We start from the raw sequence: 26,968 nt of genomic DNA, 5'->3' as shown, positions 1-26,968 counted from the left end.
CAGAACCAGCCACCACCATGCTGAGACTACTCTTCAGATGCATGAAGGTACCGGCAGAGAACAAAGGCATGCGGGTCCTGGGGCTGAGATCTCCAAGCCTGCTCGGATCGGGGCTGAGCATCCTCGACCCAGATCCTCCATATTCCAGTAGGCAGGGGTCACACCCACCAACTGGCCCCCTGGCGCTGTGTAATCAACGGCCAAGACCCAGAGACTATAAAATCCAGCTCCCAGAAGAGAAGAGTGCATAGTCTCCTGCCCCTGAGCCTGGCTGTCCTCGCCGGGGCCCCTTGGAGGGGATCGGGTTGAGTTTCCCTCCCCACCCCAACCAGGGCTCCGGCAGCCAAAGACCTCCAGAACCAGCCACCCCCATGCTGAGACCACTCTTCAGATGCTTGAACGTACCGGCAGAGGAACAAAAGCATGCAGTCCCGAGGCTGATATCTCCAAGCCTGCTCGGATCGGGGCTGATCATCCTCCACTCAGATCCTCCATATTCCAGTAGGCAGGGGTCACACCCACCAACTGGCCCCCTGGTGCCATGTAATCCCATCAATGGCCAAGATCCAGAGACTATAAAACCCAGCTCCTGGAAGCACGCGGCCACATTCGGGGCCATGCAACATCTTATTATCTCATTCCTACTTTGGACAACCTGGCAGGCTACCGAATGTAACCTGCCCACATGGCAGAGTCAGGCAAACTCCCCGTAGCGTACCCAATATGCCAAATACCAGTAACAATGATGGGTCTCATTCTCCTAAACCTGAAAGAGCCTTGAATATGGCACTTTTTAAAATAATCTCAGTGCTAGGACGAAGGAGATATTACTGGGGCCTGCTCGAGACAATCGGCAAACAACAGGATGGTCGTGATCGTCGTGATCGTGATCTTGTATATCTCTTTACCTACTTTCACAGAGAAGGCCAGAATGACAATAATAGCTGGAAATGATCACGCTGGACAGGAACTCAATGTTTAAACTACATTCTGTTTTAAGCTCTACGCAGACATTTACTAATTGTTTCTGTGAATCCGTACCATTCCTGCTCAAGCAGCCTGATTGGTCTGGTCCTCTTGCTCTGTTCTGTCCATAACTTTATGATATACGGCTTCTTCATCTTTGCCCAGCTCCTAGAATGCGGCACCTAGAGGTCCTGTCTCTAGTTACCTGTGTCTGCCTCTAAATTTCCCTACATTTGGACCTTTGCTATTCCACAAAAATTTTATTCCCATTGAATTCCCATTATTCCCTTTGGAATTGTGTAGGCTTGAAAGTTCAATTTTAGCCTGTCAAAACTGTCTCTATATCATCACAATAACATTTACATCTTGTGAAACCATTTTCATGAGTATTTCCAGTTTCATATTTATTCCCTGTATTTAAGATACAGCATATTACTTTTTATCACCATAGAGGATATCTCCAGAAAAGCCGTAGAATCCAAAATAATTTGTCTGTGTCACTTGGAGTAGAGATGGTGCTCTATTTTTTGTACCATAATTGAGTATTTTTAAGGAAAAAACTTGTTATCTTGACTTTTACAGCATCCTTTAAAAAAAGATTTCTTAAAGCAACATTCAATTTTTAAAATTATAAACTACTGAGTTATCTTGACTAGAAATGTGTATGCCTATCTTGGGTTTATCTGAGCAGGTTTACAATTTTCTTTATGAAATTCATGCACATTTTCTACTCGTGAATTCCTAGATATCCTATATGAATTGTGCTTTTATAAGTGACAGGCTGGGGGCCAGAGTGATAGTACAGTGGGTAGAGTGTTTGCCTTCCTTATGGCTGGCTTACCCTCAATTGCAGCATCCCAGATGGTCCCCCTAGCCCTCCAAAAGTGATCCCTGAGCACAGAACCAGGATTAATCCTTGAGCACCACTGTGTGTGCTCCCCCAAATAAATAAATGACAGTATTTTTCCTTTTCATTTCTAATTGCCCATTGCCTGTGTTATATATTTTATTTGTAATATCTGGTGTGATTCCATTAGAGTTACAACCAACTTACAATAATTAATAATTAACATTTTATGAGAAAATAGAATCCGAAAAAAGGGACATAATAATTATTGCTTCTAATATATTCTAGGCCTTGAATTATAACCCCTATATACATGTAATCACATTATAAATATAAACTGTCCTTAAACCATAAAGATGCCACTTCTTTAATAGTTTGGAAAATAAGATCAAATGGGTAACTTAATTTTCAGTAGAATCTTAAAATGAAAGGGAAGCCTAAGGAAAACCAAGGGAGTAGGACAAGGTAGGAGAAAACGAAGGGGATAATTTCCCCAGAGCTTGTGTGTGGGCTCAGCCCCACCCACCCACAGACTAAGACAGGAATTCATCTTAATGTCTTCATGACCTTATGTTCCCTAAGGACAGCTCTCACTTTACCAAAATACATGCTCTCTAAAAATATGATTACTGTGTAAGCTTTTAATAATTATGATAATTGTATAATAGCCTCATTATAATCATAACTTATATAGTTCTTTCCAAATAGAAAGTTAAACATAAAAGACAACTTTAACAAAGAAGAATACTGTTTGCAAGGAATTTGTCAGCCCTAGGATGTTCTGTTACTCTAAATATGAATCAGATTGACCTTTCTTGCCTTCTGCCTCTGGATTTTTCTAGTTGCCTCAGAACCTACAGGGTCATCCCGCCTCGATATCACTTTCCTGGGCACTACTCTAGAGACTCCTGATATTCTTTATGGTCTCACTCATCTAGGAGACATCCTTCTGCCTCAGCTCAGCAATTCATTCTCTCTGTGTTATAATTCTGTAGCTCAGTACATGAAAACATGAATCCATAACTCCATAAAACATTCAGGGGTCAGGGAGATAATACAAGAAATGCTGAGTCCCGCGGCTGAAAACTCCAGGGTGCTCTCCAAAGGTGCGTGGGCCAAACACCCACCCAGCCAACAGCTCTGGCAGCCACACCCAGACACTACCACTGCAGCCATGCCAAGAGCTCAACTCCACCACTTCACAAATATTCTCTTCAGAGCCGCCAATCTGTGAATAATTTCAGGTACCTGGTGCCCAGCCTGAGAACTCTAGTGTTTTTCGAAGTAGGGGTGTAGAAGTGGGAAGCCTAGCTTAACTCCCAGTAGCCGCAGCAGTCATGCCCACCTTCCACAACCACCACATTAATTCCTTGACCCAAACCATATGAAGTCTCTGTACTGCACGTCCCTGTGACAACTCCTAAAGCAACCAATGGCTTAATAAATTAGGCAAGGGCTCAGCAATCCTACAATCAAATAACTGTCACATAGCACTGTAGCGCTGTCCTCCCTTTGTTCATTGATTTCCTTGAGCGGGTTCCAGTAATGTCTCATAACTAGTTGTGAGACTTGTTGTTACTGTTTTTAGCGTATTGAATATGTCACAGGAAGCTTGCCAGGCTTTGCCGTGCAGGTGAGACAGTCACGTTAGCTTGCTGGGCTCTCTAAGAGGGGCATAGGAATAGAACTCGGTTGCCCATGTCGGCTGCATGCAAGGCAAATGCCTTACCCGCTTTTTATGCTGATTGATTTTAATATTGGGGTTATGATATATAATCCAATTCTAGAATTGGATCAACATTTGTAGATTTTTCTATAGTAAAATAAACTAAAACGTTTAAATATATATAATAGGCTCTTTTTAACAAGCAGATAAAAAGAAATAAGGAGCTTGTCTTGCATGCAGCAGACTCCAGTTTATTACCTGACACCATATCGTCCTCTGAGCATGGCCAGGTGTAACCCCCACCCATTTCCCAAACACCACAAGGTGTGAGTACAACATGCCCCAAAGACAGCATTCAGAGACTGAGATAGTATGGGGTTTAAGGCAAATGCCTTGCATGCAGTCAATACTAGTTTGTACCCTGGTACCATATGGTCCCCTAAACATTGCTTCGGAGTCCTATGGATGTCACCTAGTGTTGTCCTGGAGACACTTGATCCCTGCTTGGGTGGCTCAGATAATCCCCAGCACTGAGCAGCACTGTAACCTTGTAGAGACTGGCCAAGAATCTTCAGAAGGGACCCACACACCTCCTAAGCACTGCTTGAAAGGCTCCCTCCAAAAACAACTACATTCAAGATAAAGAGCAAAGACCATAAAAAACAGAACAAACCGATCTTGTTCTGTATTCCAAATCATATGATACCGATGATCATCTCTCTGCTACAGAATTCTGTCTTGCTAGAATAATAAGCAGATGTAAAGCAGAAGAAATGAACATTGGACAATGGACATTCTTTATAGCATAGCATCTCAAGAACATTACACTGACATCAGGATGATAATAAAGACAATGCATTAAATTAAAAATGGAGCCACCATAGAAAAACTTGGCAAATTAAATGAGACAAAGACTTAACAGAAGGCACTGACTTCGAGCTCTCAGGGGACAGTTTGAGCAAGGAATTGCTATCTGGAAGGGAGGTCAGTGTCTTTTTCTTCTCCCCTTAAACCTACTACTACTAAAATGCCCTCATCCAAAGTGCTTGGGGGCAGGGGCATAAATCACCATGAACTCAACCACCTGTCCAAGCCGACTCATGAGCATCTGAAAAAGCAAACTGTGTGTGTACTTCAGAGGCAGGGACAACATGACAGGTGAACATCAGGATGGTGCTGCAGGCAGGGAAGAGAACCGCTTCCATGGGGAAGGAAGGTGTGGGGGTTAGGGGGAAGATGGGAATGACTGGATAGCGCTAGGAAAACAACACATTCTTGCACCACACTCTAAGCTTGTCAGGCATGAGCCTGATTATTTAGGAGGGAGATTTTTCAATCATGGACTGGATTTGGGGTTGTTGTTTTTTTCCTTTTTAAACATGAAAGGCATATCTGAGGGGTTACATTAATCAATGAATCAACACTTTCTTTATAATGATCTAAGCAGGTCCTTGTGGCTTTATGATGCTTCAAAAGAGAGAGATCTTGTCTTACTGCTTTGTCTTTTATGACAGAAAGCTGGAAATCATTTTCTACTTTTTTCCCCTGGGCAAGTTTTTCTACCAATTTTGAGATCGATGAAAAGGAAATGGAGATGGCACTGGAGGTTATAGGACGTGGTATCTCAGAAATGACCTCCTCCTAATAAGTGGAATCTTTACCTTTTTGGCTGCTCATTAGATTCAAGTTTGTTCATTCAATAGTCCAATTGACCATAACTGAGCATTTGCTGTGTGGCAAGCTCTGCACTAGGGACAAGTCCTAAATCGATTTCTTGAAAGCTTAGGAAAGTAACATAGCCTGATATTAAAATGAACTTTAAGAAAAAAAATCAAAGCTTAGTTTTGCCCGCTAGTATAGCTTCTCTAAAGAAACATTCTTGTGACCAAAAAAAGACAGTGTTTATCCTATGTCCCTCTTTTCCCATTCCATGTTAACTATTCTTTTTTCCCTGTTCCCTCTTTTTTAATAAAGCATATAATAAGACTATTTTGTTAAAGAAACCAATCCTATAACTATTTATTCCCTTTTACGTTTTTTTTTGGCTATACTGCACATCCAGAGATGTTCTGGAGTTCCTCTCAGCTTGGCATTGGGGCGAGGGGTGGGGGGAGGCTGCTCCCAACAGGGCTCAGGGAACAATGTAGGGATCTAACCCTGGTTTCCTTCTGTGTGTAGAACATGAACTCCAGTCTTTTGATCTCTCTCTTCAGCCACTACAGTCATTTCTTATATCACATATAAATAAAAAGCTATTTTGCCAAGACATTTTATTCTAGAGACCTTATATATTCATATAAAATGAGATTATCTGAGAGCTTCTTACGTAATTTGTGAAATCTCTCTCTCTCTTCCTCTCTCTCAGTAATAACAGTAGAAGTCTCATTTTGAATTCTGAATTCAATATAGTACTAAACAATATTAAATAGCTATCCACAAAGACAAGGAAGAAGCTTATTTCAAGATAGCTACATAGAGCTCCCTGGACACAGAAAATACTTTGTCTGCATTGAGGAATGAGTGAATTTGTGATAACTATATATATATATGTATATATCTATTTTCATAGGAGTGAGCTAGACATTTGTAAAAGGTGTCCCAAAAAGAAGCCTGGCAAGCTACCCGTGACGTATTTGATATGCCAAACACAGTAACAAAAAGTCTCACAATGGAGACGTTACTGCTCAAGCAAATCGATGAACAATGAGAGGACAGTGACAGTGACAGTCCAAAAAATAGAAAATGAGGTAGCTACTGAAAGTTACAGTCACAAGAAGGAAATGGCAGCCCCCTACAAGAATGAATCCACTCCAGCTCTCCTTTGACCTTCTTTTTAGTCTGCTTACAACTAACTCATGTTGGGGGCCAGGAGCGTGTTTAGTAGGTAGGTGCAATCTCTCCGACTGAGGACATGAGTAACATTTAACAGCTGATTTCAACAGAGCAGAGGCAGAATATTGTTAGTTCCTCGAGGCTGCTGTAATAAATCATCACAAAACTGGTGACGTTGAACAACACAATTTATTCTCTCATAGTTCTGTAGGCCAGAAGTCCAGCATCAGTCTTACTGAGCTGCTCTTGGGCATAGCCGTGCTCTTTCAGGAGACCCCTGCTTTTCCTGTCTCTGGGGAAGGTCAGATTTATTGGTTTGAAGTCACAGTCCTCCAATATCTGCTTCAATGACCACATAAACTGCTCTCCTCTGGTCAAATCTTCCTCTTATAAAGATTGAAGATAATCGACACGCTCAAGATTCATAATTTACTCCTGTCCAGTACTGTTTAAGATCATCTTGGGACTACAGAGATAGGTACTCTGTTCACACTGTTTACCTTACATGTAGACAGCCCTGGTTTGATTCCTAGCACCACATATGGTTCCCTGAGCATTTTCAGGACTGATTCAGTAAGTAGCACAGAGCCCCAAGACAAACAAAAAAGATAAAATTGTCAGGATTCAGGAAGAGGACTAGAGGTGTTTCCTGGAGATATGTTTTACACTGCCAGAGGACTGAAAGAGCCTGAGTATTGGCATCAAAGCAACATAAAGGTCAAAAATTGCTAGTAACCAAGATGTTCTTTGGTAAGTAAATGGATAAACTGTGCACATCCTTATAATCAAGTATTATTAGCATAAAAACAAATGAGCTAGCAAGCCACAAAAAGATGTGTAGAAAATTTGCATAAAGTGAAAGAAGTCATTTTGATTCTAACCACATGACATTCTGAAAAAAAAGGCAAAATGATAGACAGTAGAAAGGTCTGTGGTTGCCAAAGGTTCAGCAGGAGGTTGAGTGTTAGAGAGGAAATTATGCAGAGCACAGAAGAGTTTTTGAGAAAACTATCTTCTATGAGAGAGAATTGAGGGAGACTTGATACAGTGCATTAATCAAAACTCATTAACTCCTTAACACAAAGAGTGACCCCTGCTATAAACTCTGAACCCGAGAAAATAATTATGTATTAATATTGGTTTATCAATTGTAACATATGCACTATACCAATCTAGGATATTAATAATAGAAGAGACAGAAGCAGAGAGGAGGAACTAGAGGGAACTCTGTACTTCCCATTCTAATTTTCTGTCAGCTTAATACTGCTTTAGAAAATAAAGTCTAAATAAAAAATAGAATATATGCTGAACATAAGGAAAGTAGAAGGTATGGGGAGGGAGGTGGAAGGTAGATGGTAGGAGGAGGAAGAAAGGAAAGAAGGAGGGAGGAAGGAGGGAGGCCAAGCAGTAACAGTCTCAAACCAAACCATTACAACGACCCATCTAAACCTTTTTCTCAATCTTATGTGACACTAAACCATAACTTTCTTGCGCAATATCAGGGGAACCAAAATATTATTCACCACGAGATACAAATAATTAAAATAAATAATCATCTATTAAATATAAAATTAGAATAGTAAAATAGTAAACAAAAATAGTAAACCTCCTAACCCTATCTCATCCCCAAATGCTCAACTTGTGTAGGTACTAGGACCAGTGCAAATTTTACATTCGTTCTCTCCACAGCGTGGCACTCTTGAAAAGGGTGAAAAGAGGAGAAAGTGCCACAAGGGAGACAAAAGCAGATGGGAAAAAAGTGGGCTTAAAAAATAGTGTTCAGGGATTTCACCCTGCAAGCCGCCAGGCATCCCCGGGAGGCCGGGAGACGAAGCAGCTCCGAGCGTCTGTACCTCTCCCTTTCCGTCGCCCAAGCTGAGCTAGTCTCTTCTCCCCACCCAGGTCAGTTTACCCGCGGCTTCTCGTACCCGGAACTTGGATTTCACCCTGCAAGCCGCCAGGCGTCCCCCAGAGGCCGGGAGACAAAGCAGCCCTGAGCATCTGTGCCTCTCCCTTTCCGTCGCCCAAGCTGAGCTGGTCTCTTCTCCCCACCCAGTCTTTACTACCCCGACACACACCAGGTACCCGTGGGGGTGTGGCCACTAGAGAGGTGGGCGTGGCTTTTAAGACGTGGGCGTGGCCTAATTTTCTGCGGGCAACTGCTCACACAGCCGCAAGTAGTTTATTCATACCAAGAAATCTAAGCCCTACACGTACACACCAACATGAAGAAACAACGCAAATCCCCGCCACAGGGAGAAGACGAGGAAACAAGTCCAGAAGTCACCTAAGGGACCTCTCTGACAAAGAATTCAGATATGAAGTCATCAAGATGTTCAATCAACTCAATGAAACAGTCAGACAGATATCCAGTAAATTGAAAGAGGACATGAAAGAAACAATCAATTGCACAATCAACAAAATACAGGAAGAAATGAGAGCAGAAATTGGAAAGCTTCGCACAGAAATGGCACAGATCAGAGATTCCATAGATGAAATAAAAAACTCAGGCTGTGCCCTCAAAAATAGAATGACCACAGCTGAGGAAAGAATCAGTGAGCTGGAAGATCAGCTGCACCAAGCCAACACACAGCAACAAACAGTGGCAAAGGACCTCAAAATAGCTCTACAGAGAATCAGAGACCTAGGAGACGATTCCAAAAGAAACAACATTAGAATCATTGGACTACCAGAAGCTTAGGGAAACAATCCCAATGAAAAATCCGTGGTTAAACCGAAAAATTCCCAGAGCTCCACAATGCAGCCATTCAGATTCAAGAAGCCCAAAGGGTGCCAGCTAAAAGAGACCTGAACAAAAACACTCCAAGACATATTATAGTTAGAATGATCGATTCTGCCAATAGACACAATACTGCAAGCAGCAAGGGCAAAGAAGGAAATCACATACAAAGGAGCACCCCTAAGATTCACAGCAGACCTATCAGAGGAAACCCTACAAGCCCAAAGGCAGTGGCAAGATATAGTGAAAAAACTCACTGAAATGAATGCTTCACCAAGAATACTCTATCCGGCTAAACTCTCACTCAAAATTGAAGGAACGGTACACTATTTTCTAGACAAACAGCAGCTCAGGAACTTCATAGACTCAAAAGCAAACCAAATCAAGGGCTGAAGGGGCTACTATAAGACAAGACAACCCCTACAACCACAACACACCCTTACAGAAAGATGACACAAAACTCCATAACAATAATCTCTCTCAATGTCAACGGTCTAAATTCACCATTTAAGAGACACAGAGTGGCAAAATGAATACAGAGACAGAACCCAACATTCTGCTGCCTACAAGAAACTCATCTCAACAGTCAGAGCAAACACAGACTCAAAGTCAAAGGATGGAAAACAATCCTGCAAGCACACAGCTCCTTCAAAAAAGCTGGGGTGGCCATACTAGTATCCGACAACATTAATTTCACCTTGAAAAAGATTAGAAGGGACAGTGAAGGCTATTTTCTCTTTATCAATGGATATGTACAACAGGAAGAAATCACACTCTTCAATGTATACATACCTAATGGGGGAACAGCTAAATATTTAAAACAACTGCTAACAGATTTTAAGGAGGACATTGCTAGCATCACAATAGTACTTGGAGACTTCAACATCGCCTTATCACCTCTGGATAGATCAACAAGAACAAAACCCAGCAAGGAATCATTGGCTTTGAAAGAAGAAATGGACGAGAAAGGGTTTATAGTCCTATACAGGGCTTTACACCCCCAAAAGAAAGAATACACGTTCTTCTCCAGTGCACATGAAACATTTTCAAAAATAGACCATGTGCTAGGACACAAAACATACCTCAACAGAATCAGGAAGATAGAAATAGTATCAACCATCTTTTCAGACCATGATGCACTGAGGATAGAAGTGAATCACACACAGACACGGAGAACCAAATCAAACACCTGGAAATTAAACAATTCAATGCTGAGCAACGAGTGGGTCAGGAACGAAGTAAAAGACAAAATCAAAAGATACCTGGAAACAAATGATAATGAAGACATGAGCTACCAGAACCTATGGGATGCAGTGAACGCCGTATTAAGGGGAAAATTTAAAGCTCAGCAAGCATATCTTAGGGCTGTAGAAAGGATGTACATAAAGAACTTGACCTCACAGCTCAAGACCTTAGAAAAGGATCAACAGAAAGAGCCTAAATCAGGCAGAAGGAAAGAGATCATAAAACTTAGAGCAGATATCAATGACATGGAAACAAAAGAAACAATCTGAAAGATCAATGAAACCAAGAGCTGGTTCTTCAAGAAAATAAACAAGATAGATAAACAAGATAGATAAACCACTAGCAACACTCACAAAGAAACAGAGAGAGAACCCTAATAAACCGAATCAGAAATGAGAAGGGGGATATCACAACAGAAACCAAAGAAATCCAAAAGATCATCAGAGACTACTTTGAAAGTCTGTATGCCACCAAACAAGAGAACCTAGAAGAAATGGATAAATTCCTGGACTCCCAATAATCTCCCAAAGCTGAATCAAGAAGATCTGGAGTATCTGAATAGATCTATTAACATCAACGAAATTGAAACTGTAACAAAAATCCTTCCCAAAAACAAAAGCCCAGGTCCAGATGGATTCACTAGCGAATTTTCCCAAACATTTAAAGAGGACCTACTGCCAGTCCTTCTCAAGCTTTCCAGGAAATTGAAAAAACAGAAACTCTCCCAAGCAGTTTCTATGAAGCCCATATCTCTCTAATACCAAAAGGAAACAAAGACACCATGAGAAAAGAAAACTACAGGCCAATAGCCCTGATGAACACGGATGCAAAGATTCTCAACAAAATACTAGCAAATAGAATTTAACTACTCATCAAAAGTATCATACACCATGACCAAGTACGATTCATCCAGGGATGCAAGGCTGGTTTAACACTCAGAAATCAATCAACATAATCCACCATATCAACAAAAGAAAAGATAAAAAGCATATGATCATACCAATCACAATCACAATCACAAATCATCCTGTTAATTGTCGATTGCCTCGAGCAGGTCCCAGTAACGTCTCCTTCATCCTAGCCCTGAGATTATATTCAAGGCTCTTTAGGAGAATGAGACCCATCATTATTACTGGTATTTGGCATATTGGGTACGCCACAGGGAGTTTGCCAGACTCTGCCGTGTGGGCAGGCTACATTCGGTAGCCTGCCAGTTTGTCCAAAGTAGGAATGAGATAATAAGATGTCATAATAGGATGTCAAGAGGCCGCGAATGAGGCCGCGCAGTTTCGGGAGCTGGTTTTTATAGTCTCTGAGTCTTGGCCGTTGATGGGATTACACGGCGCCAGAGGGCCAGTTGGTGGGTGTGACCCCAGCCTACTGGAATTTGGAGGATCTGGGTGGAGGATGCTCGGCCCAAATCCGAGTAGGCTTGGAGATCTTGGCCCCGGAACGCGCGTGACTTTGTTCCTCTGCCATATCAATAGATGCAGAGAAAGCATTTGACAAGATCCAGCACCCATTTATGATGAAAAGCCTAGCCAAAATGGGGATAGAGGGGACTTTCCCCAATATAGTTAAAGCCATCTACCACAAGCCTAAAGCAAGCATCGTCCTCAATGGGGAAACACTGAGAGTCTTCCCTCTAAGATCAGGGACGAGACAGGGATGTCCACTTTCTCCACTGTTGTTCAATATAATACTGGAAGTACTTGCAGTAGCGATTAGACAAGAAAAAAATATTAGGGGCATCCAGGTAGGAAAGGAAGAAATCAAGCTCTCACTATTCGCAGATGATATGATACTATACTTAGAGAACCCTAAAACCTCTACGAAGAAACTTCTAGAAACAATAGTCTTGTATAGTAAAGTTGCAGGCTGTAAAATCAATACCCAAAAGTCCATGGCTTTCCTATATGCAAATAGTGAAAGAGACATGAAGAAAAAAATCCCATTTACAATTGTGCCCCCAGAAAAATCAAGTACCTAGGAATCAGCTTAATGAAAGAAGTAAAGGGCCTGTACAAAGAAAACTACAAAACGCTACTTCAGGAAATAGAAGAGGACACGAGGAAATGGAAAGATATTCCCTGTTCATGGATCGGGAGAATTAACATTGTCAAAATGGCAATGCTTCCCAAAGCAATGTATAAATTCAATGCGATCCCTGTTAGGATACCCATGACATTCTTCAAAGAAATGGAGCAAACACTCCTGAAATTTATATGGAACAATAATCCCCCACAAATAGCTAAAGCAATTCTTGGGAAAAAGAAAATGGGAGAAATCAACCTCCCTAACTTCAAACTCTACTGCAAAGCAGTAATAATTAAAATAGCATGGTACTGGAACAAAGAGCTGTAGACCAATGGAACAGGGTTGAATATATTGACATCTCCCCCCAAGCATACGAACATCTAATCTTCGATAAGGGGGCAAGATAAGTGAAGTGGAGCAGGGACAGCCTCTTTAACAAATTGTGCTGGCAAAACTGGACGGCTACATGCAAAAAAAGTGGGCTCAGATCTCTGCCTAACTCCATGTACAAAAGTAAGATCAAAGTGGATTAAAGACCTCAACATCAGACCAGAATCCATAAGATACATTGAGGAAAAAGTTGGCAAAACCTTCCATGACATAGAAGCTAATGGTGCCTTCAAAGATTTCACACCGCTGGCCAAGCAAGTGAAAACAAAGGTAGACAAATGGGACTATCTTAAACTAAGAAGCTTCTGCACCTCAAAAAAAACAGTGACCAAAATACAATGACAGTCTACAGAATTGGAAAGGACATTCTCCAAATACACATTCAATAAGGGATTGATATCAAGGATATACAAAGTACTGGTTGAACTCCACAAAAAGAAAACATCCAACCCCATTCAAAAAATGGGGAGATGAAATGAATAGAAACTTTCACAAAGAAGAAATCCGAATGGCTAAAAGGCATATGAGAAAATGCTCTACATCATTAATCATCAGGGAGATGCAGATCAAAACAACAATGAGATATCATCTTACACCACAGACACTAGCCCACATCCAAAAGAACAAAAGCAACCTGTGCTGGCACGGATGTGGTGAGAAAGTGACTCTCCTTCACTGCTGGTAGGAATGCCGACTGGTTCAGCCCTTTTGGAAAACAGTATGAACGATTCTCAAAAAATTAGAAATTGAGCTCCAATTTGATCCAGCAATACCACTCCTGGGAATATATCCCAGAGAGGCAAAAAAGTCGAAGTGACATCTGCAATTGTCTGTTCATTGCAGCACTCTTTACAATAGCCAGAATCTGGAAAAAAACCTGAGTGCCCGAGAACAGATGATTGGTTAAAGAAACTTTGGTATATTTACACAATGGAGTACTATGTAGCTGTTAGAAAAGATGAAGTCATGAAATTTACATACAAGTGGTACTACATGGAAAGTATCATGTTAAGTGAAATGAGTCAGAAAGAGCGGGATAGACACAGTAAGATTGCATTCTTCTGGGGAACATAAAGTAACAAAATAGGAGACTAACACCCAAGAATGGCCGAGATTAGTACCAAGAATTTTACTCCATGGCTTGGAGGCCAACCACACATGCTAGGGGAAAAGGGAGCTCAGATAGAGAAGGGAACACCAAATAAATGTGTTGGGAGGATCCTCCCAGGATGGGAGAAGCTTAAAGTAGACTATAGACCAAACATGATTGTCACCCATTGCCTCTTTTGCAAACCACAATACCCAATAAGAGACAGAGAGAACAGAAGGGAATGCCCTGCCACAGAGGCAGGGTGGGATGGGGGGTGTGTGTGTGTGTGAGGGGGTGGGAGGGATACTGGGATCCGTGATGGTGGGAAATGGGCACTGGTGGAGGAATGGGTATTTGATCATTGTATAATTGAAATCCAAGCACAAAAATTTGTAAGTCTGCAACTGTACCTCATGATGTCTCACTAATAAAAAGAAAATACCAAAAAAATAGTGTTCACATAGAATGACTACACTGATTTGTGGAATATAAAGTAGCATTTTTGGAGACTAACACCTAAGGACAATAGAGATAGGGGTCAGGAGGGTCTCTCCACGGTTTGGAAGCTGACCTCACGTGCTGCGGAGAAAGGCAGTTGGATGGAGAAGGGACCACTAAATAAATGATGGTTGGAGGGATTGCTCGGGATGGGAGATAGGTGCTGAAAGGACCAAACATGATCGCCTCTCAGTATCTGTATTGAAAATCATAATATCCAAACTTAGAGAATAAGAAGGAATGTACCTGCCACCGAGGCAGGGGGTGGGATGGGGTACAGGTGGCGGGAGGGACACTAGGACAATGGTGTTGGAAAATGTGCACTGGTGAGGGATGGGTGCTCCATCATTGTGTGACTGAAATGTAATCATGAAAGTTTGTAACTGTATTTCATGGTGATCCAATTAAAAAAATTTTAAAAAAGGAAGAAAGAAAATAAAAGGAAAAGAAAAGAAAAGAAAAGAAAAGAAAAGAAAAGAAAAGAAAAGAAAAGAAAAAGAAACTACATCCTTCTCTCAAAATAAACCCACCTGATCCCACTCTAGACATGCTATTGGAGGACTCTAACCCTCTAGCTTTCTCAGGAACCTCTCTGGAAATGCTTGTCAAAGTGCATGTGGCACTGTAGGTTAGCATCCACATGCTCCACAGTCAGCCTCTGTGCCTACGTCTCCTGATACATCAAAGAAACTGAGCAACAAAAGAGTGACAGAAGAGCACCAGAAAATAGAGGTTTCAGAACTCAGATGGGTTTTATACAATGAAAAGCAACTGTGTGAATCATTTCTAATGATCCATTTGTCCTGACACATGGGTCCTATGGAAATTTCAGGCTCCTTGTAAAATGAAATGACAGTTCTGCATACATCAGATGACTGTTAGGTCCCATCATAACTGTGGCCTCTGAATTATATTCCACCAATCAGAAAACATCACTTATCATTCTGTAGTATTCGGGTCTTCCAAAACTCATCCCACAGGAAATATTTATTCTCAACCTCCCTCTATATAAACTGTTTTCCATGCAAGTGAGACGTGCCATGTTTTCTACACAAACCAGGCCAAATATTTTTTGAATCAGCTCGATTATATTCTGCCATCTCATGAAAATCCTGACAATTCCACTGAGGTAGCACTTTCTCCAAAGAAGAAAAGCAAGCACGGGGTTCATCTTCTTGCAGATTATACTGCCGTTTGACTTCCAACACCTGCTGTGGCTCTAAGCAGTGTCTTTGCAATCACATACCAAGAAACACTAGCTTTAGTGCCTCTATTAAATATCTGGAGGGGAAGCTTAAATCTCTCAACCTTTTAAGTTTCTTGGACAGACACAAGAACCAGGGGACCCTTAATTCTATCCATTGTCCCAGTCCTACAAAATGCCCTCCCAACAAACTCCTCAATCTTTTTGTTACTTTTCATGTTGTGCCAATTTGCACCAGAAGCTTTCCCTCCCCCAGTTAGCACTCACCCATCCAGAAGTATTTATATTTGACTACGATGAGTCAGTTATCCTGACTGTCCCCTACTACTGATTCCCACTGCCTATTTCATAACAATGATATTATCCAAGAACTAAACTAAATGAGAAAAAAATACCTAATTCAAGCCAAAAGAAATTTGGTCAGTTACTTGTTTTTGAAAACATACTAAGCAAATCTTCCAACTCATAACTGGTTTACAGACATTCTGCAATGACATTTTCCAATGAAATTTGTCACTTTGACTTCACTTATTTGCCTTTGCACTATTTTGAGGTCCATCTTTACATCAGATATCAGGTATTGCACTCCTTAAAACTGGTCAGTTTACCTACATATAAAATGAATTTTTCCTCTCCCTATTTATTTGTGGGACCACTTTTTAAAACTTTATTTATTGGATAACTTTATTTATTGGATCACCGTGAGAAAAGTTACAAAGCTTTCAGGTTTAAATCTTGGTCATGCAATAATCAAACACCCCTCCCCTCACAAGTAATTATTTTTCACCACCAAGAACCCAAATATACCCCCCTCCCACCCCTCCCAATGCCTGTGAGGCAGATGATTTCTACTTAACTCTCTCTACTTTGAAAACATTGATTATTTCGACAAAAGATGCACCATTGTTGTTTGGAACTTCCTCCCAACAATCAGAACTGCAGAAAAGGCATTATGAAATAATTTGTTTTCTATTGCTGGTTGTGAAAACCATATGATGTTGCACGGCCACAATTGCGGCCATGAAATTTTGGATTTCTGATATTTTATTAATTATATCTGGGGGGATTTCTGCCAAGAGCCAAATAATTACAAGATTTGTTTCTTTGCATCTGGTGCCATGGCCGTGCTGGATAGCTGCTCGTGGGGGGCAACTCATGGCCTCAGTTGTGCGTGAAGGACAAGCCGGTTCCACCCCCTTCCCATGAGGCTGCGGTTGCCCCATCACTGCCGGCTCATACCTGGATTTCCAATAAGCTCTGAGGCAGCGGCCTCTGTGCTACCTGGGGAGGGGGGGGATGGCCTAAGAGACAGACACCCTTTGCCTCCCGGGTTGTGGGGGGCGCATGGCACCGGAGTTTAAGGCATAGTCCATTCACATTTCTGCCGCAAGCTGCTGGGCTCTGGATTAGTTCCATGTGCCTCTGGTGCCATGGCTGTGCTGGAGAGCTGCTTGTGGGGGCAACTCATGGCCTCTGTTGGGCGTGAAGTTGTGGGATCATGTTTTTAATGTGCTTGCATCACAAGTTTTTGTTGTAAAAAAAACTTTTTCTTATTACAATCAGTTGTTGAACTAATACCTGTTTTGTTGCTTTTGTTTGGGGGACCATATCCAGCAGTGCTCAGGGCTTACTCCTGGCTCTGTGCTCTAGGATTAATCCTGTTGGTGGCTTGAGGAAATCATACGTGATGCCAGGAATTGAATCAGAGTCAGCAGCATGCAAGTGCCTTAACCCCTGCAATATCTCTCCAAACTTTTATCTTTATATTTTTTTATTAGAAGCCACTTGGGTCATTGTTAGGGGTCCATTAGACCACTAGCAGTGGTTGGGTGGGTGTCAAATTCAAAGCCTCACATATAACATACTTGTGCTCTTAAAATGTGAGCTATTGCCCTAACCCCTGGGTTGTCTTTGACAAATTAGAATTTAAATACTTAATACATTCTAGATCTACATTTTCTGGTAATATAACAAGAATAATTCCTACCAGTCCAAAAATTGTTAAAAATACTTTTAAGAGAGATATTAACACAAATTTTACTTTAAAAATTATAATTTACCAAATTTTCTTATACTGATGATGCTTTTACATAAAATCTAAAAACTCTTTGCTAAAAACTCTTAGGTATTGAGAACCACCTTCCCAACCCCCCTGCTTCTTGAAATTTTATACCTTACATTTTAATTCATGATCCGTTTTTGAGAAAATAGTTTATATAAAGTATTAATATTTTTAATTAAAAATTTTGATTATAGTGTAGATAATGGGCTGGAGCGATAGCACAGCGGGCAGGACGTTTGCCTTGCACGCAGTCAACATGGTCGTCAACCCGAGTTCGATTCCTCCGCCCCTCTTGGAGACCCTGGCAAGTTACCGAGAGTATCTCGCCCGCATAGCAAAGCCTGGCAAGCTCCCCGTGACGTATTCGATATGCCAAACACAGTAAAAAGTCTCACAATGTTACTGGGCCTGCTCGAGCAAATCGATGAACAATGGGAGGACAGTGACAGTGACAGTGTAGGTAATGATAACAATAATGTTAAAGTTTGATTACAAAGTTATTGTTTTGAGGGGTTTTTGCCAATACATATACAAATATATTAAACTGATCTTATATTGGATAAATTCACTAAACTTTGGTGAATTTGAGTTGTTGTGATGCTTTTATGTAACAGTTTAAACTAAATTTTATCTCTTCTATGATTAACCTAACATATTCTTCCTTAAGGTGTAGCCAGACCTCTCACTCTGTATTAAAATATTGAAACAAGAACAGCTTTATCTTATTCATAATTCTAAGGAAATAGCATCTAAGTTTCTCTTTAAGTATATTTGACACGAGGTTTTGATAAATAATTTTCACCAAACAAGGGGTGGGACTCAGTGGCATAGCATATGTCTTGCATGCGGCCAACCTGGTTTCGATCCCTAGCATCCCATATGGTCCCTGAGCACCACCAGGAATAATACTTGAGTGCAGAGCCAGGAATAACATCTGTGTATTGCCCGGTGTGATCCAAAAAGCCAAAAAGAAGTTTCCTTTTATCGGTTACCTTAATTTTCATTTTTAGTTACTGTTATTCCTTATCATATGAATTTCTGTGAAGAGATCATTATTTTTCTCCACTGTTTTTAATATAGTTAAATACACTTATATGCAGATATGTTTTCTGATCTTACATCAGAAAACTTATCTAAATTATAGACTACTTGATTAAAGTTTTTTAATTAACACAATTGGCTAACATTTATTACTTTTTACTTCTCTGACTGTATGTGAAATGTCTATATTTTTTCTTGTATACTGTTGCTTTGTTTTTGAATCCTGATTTCATTTGCCTCGTAAAATAAGGTAACAGCTTAGTTCTTTTGTTATGTTCCCAGTAACTCAGTAAAACTCATCTGTACAAAACAATTGAATCTAAAGTATTTTTATCACTTAATCACTTAATCACTTAATCCCCGTTATTCATCGATTTATTCGAGCGGGTGCCAGTAACGTCTCCATTCATCCCGGTTGCGTGCTAGCGTAGCCCAATGGTATCTGTTCGTTTTAGGAACATGTAGAGCCTCAAACCGATCATTTAGGGTCTTGACGAAGAAGTCTGACCATCTTATAGGTGGGCGTCCACGTGATCTTTTGATGTCTCGTGGAATCCAATCAGTAATGGCTCTAGTCCAGCGGTTGTCTGTAAACCTCATTACATGTCCAGCCCATCTGATTTTTGATGTCTTTGCAAATGAGACAGCGTCCCTGATTCTTGAGCGTTGACGAAGATCAGAACTCCGGATTCTATCTCTCATTTGAGTGAATCGTGATATTCCAAGCATAGTTCTTTCGATTCCTCTTTGAGAGACCCGAATAGTATTCTCATCCTGTTTTCGTAGGGTCCAGGTCTCTGAGGCATATGTTAATGCAGGAAGAATAGTGGAATCAAAGAGATGTGCTCATAGCTGGAGGTTCTTTGTCCTTTTAGTTATTTCTTCAATGCTCTTGAAGGCATTCCAAGCCGCTCTCTTCCTCCAGCGCAACTCAGGTGCCAGGTCATTCATCATGTTGATTTCTCGACCTAGGTATATATAACTGTTGCATTCGGAGATGGTGGTTCCGTTGAGAGCGAATGGAGCATCAGGAACAAGGCTGTTTCTCATAAACATTGTCTTCGTAAGATTCAGCTGCAGTCCAACCTTTCCACATTCACAGTCAAAGTCGTTCAGCATTTGTGCCGTTTGGCTGATGTTTGGTGTTATTAGAACGATGTCATCAGCAAAGCGGAGGTGGTGTAGTTGCCGACCATCTATCTTCACTCCCATGTTTTCCCATTCCAGTCGTCGCATGATGTTCTCGAGGGTGGCACTGAAGAGTTTTGGTGAAATGGTATCACCCTGCCGAACCCCTCTCTTGATATGGATGATTACTTCTTTGTAGAATGGTGAGATCTTGGTAGTGAATCCGCATTAGAGCTCATGAAGGATCCTGATGTATTGAGTTTGTACGCCCTGATTGGCTAGGGCTTCCATGACCGCTTCCGTCTCAACAGAATCAAAGGCCTTCTTTAAATCAATGAACGTTAGACAGAGTGGCATCTTGAACTCCCGAGATACCTCAATGAGCTTGGTTATTGTGTGGATATGGTCGATGGTACTGAATCCTTTTTGGAATCCAGCTTGTTCACATGGTTGTCCTTCATCTAGTGTTCTGCTAATCCTATTCAGGATGACTCGAGTGAATAGTTTGTAGATGACAGACAATAGGCAGATTGGGCGATAGTTGCCAATGTCGTGGATGTCTCCTTTCTTGTATAGTAGTACAGTCTTGCTGGTTTTCCATTGGGATGGAACCTTGCTTTCAGACAGGTAGCGTGTGAAGAGTCGAGCCAATGTATTGATGAGTACTGATGGTAAGTTATTCAGGTGTTCAGGTCTGATCTTGTCTGGGCCAGGTGCTCTTTGTTTCTTTACCGTCGAGATGGCATGTTGGATTTCGGAAGGGAGAACATTGGGAATGACATATCCATCATGTGGTATGTGGTATGTGGGCAAGTGGATGTGGCTATTAAAGAGATCTGAGTAGAAGTCATGAATAATCTTCTCCATTGTCCTTCTGGAAGATGTGATAGATCCATCATGATGTCGGAGGGCAGTCATCTTGGTTTTGTAGTTGGTGAAGGACAAGCGGGCATTACGAATGTTTTTCCCAGCTTCTGCTGCATCTACCAGTACTGCTGCTCTCCTGTTTTTGAGGTCATCCTTGATGGCTTCTCTGCACTGTTTTGCCAGTTCGGACATTTGTTTGTGGTTGCCTGAGGCACGTGCCAAGCCACGTTGGCGAATAAGTTCAAGAGTGTTCGAAGAAAGACGGTTTTTTGTGGTTATCACTTTCTTGGCATTCCTTGCACAATCATGGAGGTGCTGAATCATTTGATCGTATTCCTCATCAATGTTGTCAATGACGGCATCTTCCCATGTTGCCGCAACAGAGCCAAAGAGTTCCCAGTTGGTGGTTGTTCTGGGAGTCCTCTTCTTAAACCTTGCATTCTTTTCTCCTCGTTCTGTGAGGTAGAATTTTGCACGAAGAAGACGGTGGTCTGATCCCGTTTGGAATTTTGGGACAACAGCAACATCGGTTAGGCAAAACCGCCGATTGAATATGATGTGGTCTATTTCATTGTGGAACCGTCCATCGGGAGACTCCCATGTCCAACGTTTAGATTTAGCCTTTTGGAATTGTGAGTTACCATGGAAGGTTTTGGTTGACATGATGAACTCAGACAGTCTGTCACCCTGTTCGTTCCATTCCAGGCCATGGGTTCCGATGTGGAGTTCATCAACTGATCTTCTTGGTCCTATTTTGGCATTAAAATCACCGACAATGATCTTGTAGAAGGTGTGATCTTCTTTATAGAATTTCTCCAGCTCCATGTAGAATTTCTCAGTTTCTCTTTCACCATAATTGGATGTTGGTGCATAGACAACAAAGATAGAAACTGCCGGTAGTGAGCCACATTTATTCAAGTGTAATCGTCCGATTCAGGTTGTTAGGCATTCAAATGAATCAATGCTCGTGACTAAGTTTGTGTTGACAAGGATACCGACACCACCGACGCCTCTTTTATCACATGTTCCAAGGAACAGTTCTTCTCCAGTGTCGAAAACAGCATGATGGGATTGATGTCTTCTCGTTTCAGTCAGACCAATGATGTCGTACTTGATCTTTTGTGCTTGTACCATAAGGTCTTCAATGGATGCAGCAGATGTCAGCATACGAGCATTAAAAGTACAGACAATCATTTTTGTTTTTCTGCGTTTTGGCAGCCTATGTCTGCCTTGGTGTTTTATCAGCCTCTCCTTCCATATCCTTCTCGACTCTGCATATTCAGGGTTAGGGAAATGAGATCCATTTATTACATTTTTATCATAATTTCAATTTATTTTAAGCTTAGTGGTCACGTCATTTTGTTGTTGTTGTCAATTTTGACTTTCTGCAAGAAGTGTCATTGCATCTGGTATGTTTTTGAATATGATGGGACACTAAGAAAGTCAGTCCTCCTAAGTCTCTATTGTAGAAAAAAAAGAGAACCTGAAAAATAAACTTGGTAAATTTTTGCTTTAATCCATGAGTCAAAATGAAGTTAAATTTTTAAGCAAAGCAAAACAAAATAGACAAACAATAACGCTAAATATTTTAAAACATCCTGTAACAAAATCATCCTGGAAGTTTTACTTAATGGTTTGACCAGAGCAGATAGTAAGGGGAGAACTTCTTGATATCAATTGAATATATTAAACATCCAATAAAACCAAAGGTATATACCCATATGAAAAATCAAGCCAAGTCCTTTCTCACAAATAAAATTGGAAAAAAAAAACCCAGCTAACTCAAGAAACAAAGGAGTTTGTTATAATGAGCTCAAAAAAATAATGGTGAAATTTATGAGTCAATAAAAATCCAATAATCCAGGATAAAAGACATATAAAAAAATCCTACCAAAACAATCTTTTTAGCCATTTAATAAAGTGTTTCCTCAAGATACACAAATAGAAAAGAAAGTCGAGAAAGAAGATTGTTATTATGACCATGACTATCAGAGTACAGAATATGTGGAATGATACTTGTCCAGAATCAGTACTTTTCTAATCAGTACTTTTCTAGAATTTACTTGAGAATTTTGTTGTGGAGAGCTGACCCAGCAGTGTTCAGGGGTCGCTCTGGTCGCACAATGGAGACCATCTGCTACTGAGGATTATATCTCCAAATCTCACTTGCAAAGCATGCACTTCAGCCCTTTGAGCCATCTCTCCAGCCTCTTAGAACCTAATTCAGTCAATTAATTTAGATAAATAGGCAGAGTGAACTAGACAGAGTTATGAAGAATGGAAGTAGGAAACAAGTTACGTTTAACCAGTATTTGGACTTCTATCAAACTTGAATAGAAAAAAAAATAAACCTGCTTTCAGATGCAACCTACTGATCCACCCAGAGAATTTAAGATTAATTCAGGAGTGATTGAAAGGTGAAAAACAATTGAGTTGTCTACTTATTTCAACTGGTGAAAGGAAGAAACACATTGATTTAAGCACAATCTGTGCGCCAGGAATTGTAGTACAAAATGTAAAAATTGATTTATAGAAGAGACAATTTGACAGAAATAGAGAAAAGAAGTAATGTTTTTGCGATATAGCAGCTAAAGCTGAATCAGAACACCCATGGGTTTTGGAATGACATTATTCTCTGTCTAAGAGATATGAAAAAGACAGCTAATTGCCTACCCAATATTCACTCTCTCTTTCTAAAAACAAAACCGCTAAGTTGTTGGGGTGGTGTAGATAAAAGGAAACTATACTCATAATTTTAAATATATTGTTTGAGACTTAGAATGGTCAAGATAAAAACTTTCTTTGATTAGAGAATTCCAGAAAACTGTTGAATACTTATCTTCTCAATGTGGGAATTACAAATTCTGTACCAAGAACAGTGTTGGTACATTGTTGGGAGCACAAATTTTGTACCAAGTACCAGAATGTGTTCACAATAATAAAAATAAATTCAACTAGGTATTGATTACTGCCTGGCATCTCAGCCTCTCATGGGTAAGCCTATCAGTGATCTGTGCTCAAAGACAGAAATCATAGCAGGATGATTTGGTGGTGAAACTGAGCATACACTGAATAGATGGGTCTAACAACTGAAAAAGAAGTGATTTGATAGGGTTTCTGGGCTAGTTCTTTCCCCCATCCCTCACCCCTTGGCGTCCTGCAAGTATGCAAATGTGATAGCTAAAGTCCTTTTGTGATCATGGAGTGATTTTGAAGGTAAGCCCACAGTTAATGATGGAGAAACAGAGAGATAGGAATGTGGGCTGCAGATGATAACTATGAAATCATCCAGCTCAAGGCTGACAAATTTCAGCCTCATGCCAAGTGTGAGGTAAACAAGCTATCTTATTTCAAGCTACTTTTTTTTTATAAATTACTTTACTAGCAACTATTTGCAGTTTCAGTTGACTGACAGGGCTGGTGAGGACAATGGAGCTAGTTTATTGTTTGGTTCTCCAAAGACTCATGTATGAAATGATAACAGACAGAATAACAAATACTCTTTACACTGAGAAGAGCATTAAAAGAACCTACATGAAGATGTGCTGGTTTCCCTCTTCATTATTCAAGTTAATTATGTTAAAATTTGCCCCAATTTTCCCATCAGAAAAAGGTTTATATTTCCAAATAATGCTATATTTCCAAATAATGCTCTACACTTGATGGGATTTTAGTGATGATCTCAATTTTAAAATTAGACAACTTAGCTTCCAAACCTGGTTCTAGAAGCCAAAAGAACTGGAACAAAAAGAAAAACTAGATAAATTGGATTTTATCAAAATTAGAGGGCTGAGCATTTAGCACCTGCTTTGCATTTGAGGGTTTCTGGGTTAGATCCTTGATATGGTTGGAAAAAGACAAAAAAAAAAAGGAGAAAAAGAGCAAAGCTTAAAATTTCTGTGCATTAAAGGACGCAATTAAAACAAAGACACCCCAGAGAATGAGTGGAAATTGCAAACAGTATCTAACCCAGAAACAAAATTCCTACACATCAACAAAAACAACCAAATCAAAAGCACATGAGATATTTAAATAACATTCCTCCTAAATATTAAATATAAGCACATGGAAAAACATTAAACATCAAAAAATCTTTAGGCAATGAAAGTGAAAATCTCACCCATAGCTAATATTTATATAATGATGAAAAATAGAAGGTACGAGACAGGTATATTCACTTTAACTACTCTTATTCAACACAGCATTACAAATTTTAGCCAGGGAAAGAAGGCAAGAAATAAATAAAATCCGAATTGGAAAAGAAACCAAATTATTTGTAGATGTTACGATATTATATATAGACAACTCCAAAGACACCTTAAACACAAAAATTATGGTACAGTGGTAGGCCACAAAATTAATGTACAAAATTCTTTTGCATTTTTATCTACAAACAACAAATCAGGAGGGAAAAAAACCAGAAAACAGCACATTTATAATCACATTAAAAAGAATGCTTGGGAATAAACATGAGAGCAAAGGACTATACTATAAAAATTCTAAGATTGCTCAGAAGGTCCTCTTACTGACAGCTCTATGCAAATTCAGGACAGCTCTTATAAAAATTCCAATGGTAATTCTATAATACAAATGCCACTAAAATACGTATGGAATTCCAGAAGACTCCAAATAGTTGGAGATATCCTGAGACTAAAGAATAGAGATATGCTTTAACTACAGGGGCTGGAGAGATATTAAGGGAGGTAAGACACCTGTCTTACATGTGGCAGACCTGAGTTCCATCCCCAGCACTACATAGGAAACCCTAAGCATCAGCAGAAGTGACCACCGGGCAAAACAGAAGTTAGTATATATTACTGAGTGGGACTCAAAAAAGAAAACAGGCAAGAAATTTTTCTGCAAGACAGTAGCAATCAAAACAATATGACATTGGAATACACACAGACACAATGGAACATATTTGAGATACCAGAATTTAACATTTATACATATGAAGAATAAATTTACTACAAAGGAATAAAAGTATAGAATGAAGAAAGTTAAGTCTTGTCAACAAGTACGGTTGAGAATACTGCATAGTATTGTGCTGGAGAATGAATCAAGACCACTATCTGATACCAGGTTGAGAGAATCAAGTGTATTAAAAACTTAAATGCAAGACCCAAAACACACCTTAACCACCCCCAAACAAAACAAAATAACAACAGTGATTCATTCAGTGAATTTGACCTTATAGACATGTCTTTGGCAAAGACAATAAGCAAATAGCAAAGGAAACAAGCAAAAATATGCAAATAGTACATCAAATTAAAAGGCTTCCACATAACATAAAGCAACAAAATGGGAGACTAACACCCAGGAGTGGCCGAGATTAGTACCAGGAATTTTGCTCCATGAGTTGGAGGCCAGCCACACATGCTAGGGGAAAAGGAAGCTCAGATAGAGAAGAGAGCACCAAATAAAGAGTGTTGGGAGGATCCTCCCGGGGTGGGAGAAGCATGCTGAAAGTAGACTATAGACCAAACATGATTGCCACTTAATGCCTCTCTTGCAAACCACAGGACCCAAAAGGAGAGAGAGAGAACAAAAGGGAATGCCCTGTCAGAGGCAGGATGGGATGGGAGGGCATGGGGGGAGGGATGCTGGGACCCGTGGTGGTGGAGGATGGGCACTGGTGGAGGGATGGGTACATGATCATTGTATAACTGAAATCCAAGCACAAAAATTTGTAAGTCTGTAACTGTATATCATGGTGTTTCACTAATAATGTATATATATATATATATATATATATATATATATAAGAAAACAGCTAGGAAAAAAATAGAATAAAAGGCTTCCGCATAATCAAAGCCATTCCTTTTTTTAAAAAAAGACATCCTATTGAATGGGATAAAATATTTGAATATCAACATATTTGACAAGAAGTTAACATCCAAGGTATATAAAAAATTCATACAACTCAACAGCAACAAAATATTCCAATAAAAATAAATGGCTGAGGCCGTCCTGGGGTGTTCAATCCCTGGCATCCCATATGGTCGACTGAGCCTGCCAAGAGTAATGTTTGAGTACAGAGCCAGAAGTAACCTCTGAGCGCCACTGAGTGTGGCCCAAAAACAACACAAAACAAAAATGGCAGAATTTAGTAGATACTTCTTCAAAGAAACATACAGTTAGCTAAGAGTCAAATGGAAATATATTCATTATCACTTGCTAGGAAATATAAAGCAAAATCACAACGTGATATGAATTTTCCCAAGTATTTTTGATAGAGGCCATCTCAGAAACTGTAGTGAAGGTTGGGATAAAAAGGACTCCTGGTACTGTTGGTAGAGAGGCGAATTGCTACAGTTTTTGTGCAGAACAACATGGAGGCTTCTCAAAATAATAC

This window comes from Sorex fumeus, unplaced genomic scaffold (assembly GCF_029834395.1).
Source record: "Sorex fumeus unplaced genomic scaffold, SorFum_2.1 ptg000033l, whole genome shotgun sequence".
In the NCBI taxonomy this organism is placed as follows: Eukaryota; Metazoa; Chordata; class Mammalia; order Eulipotyphla; family Soricidae; genus Sorex; species Sorex fumeus.
The sequence above is the reverse complement of the archived record's forward strand: the minus strand, read 5'-3'. Positions refer to the sequence as shown.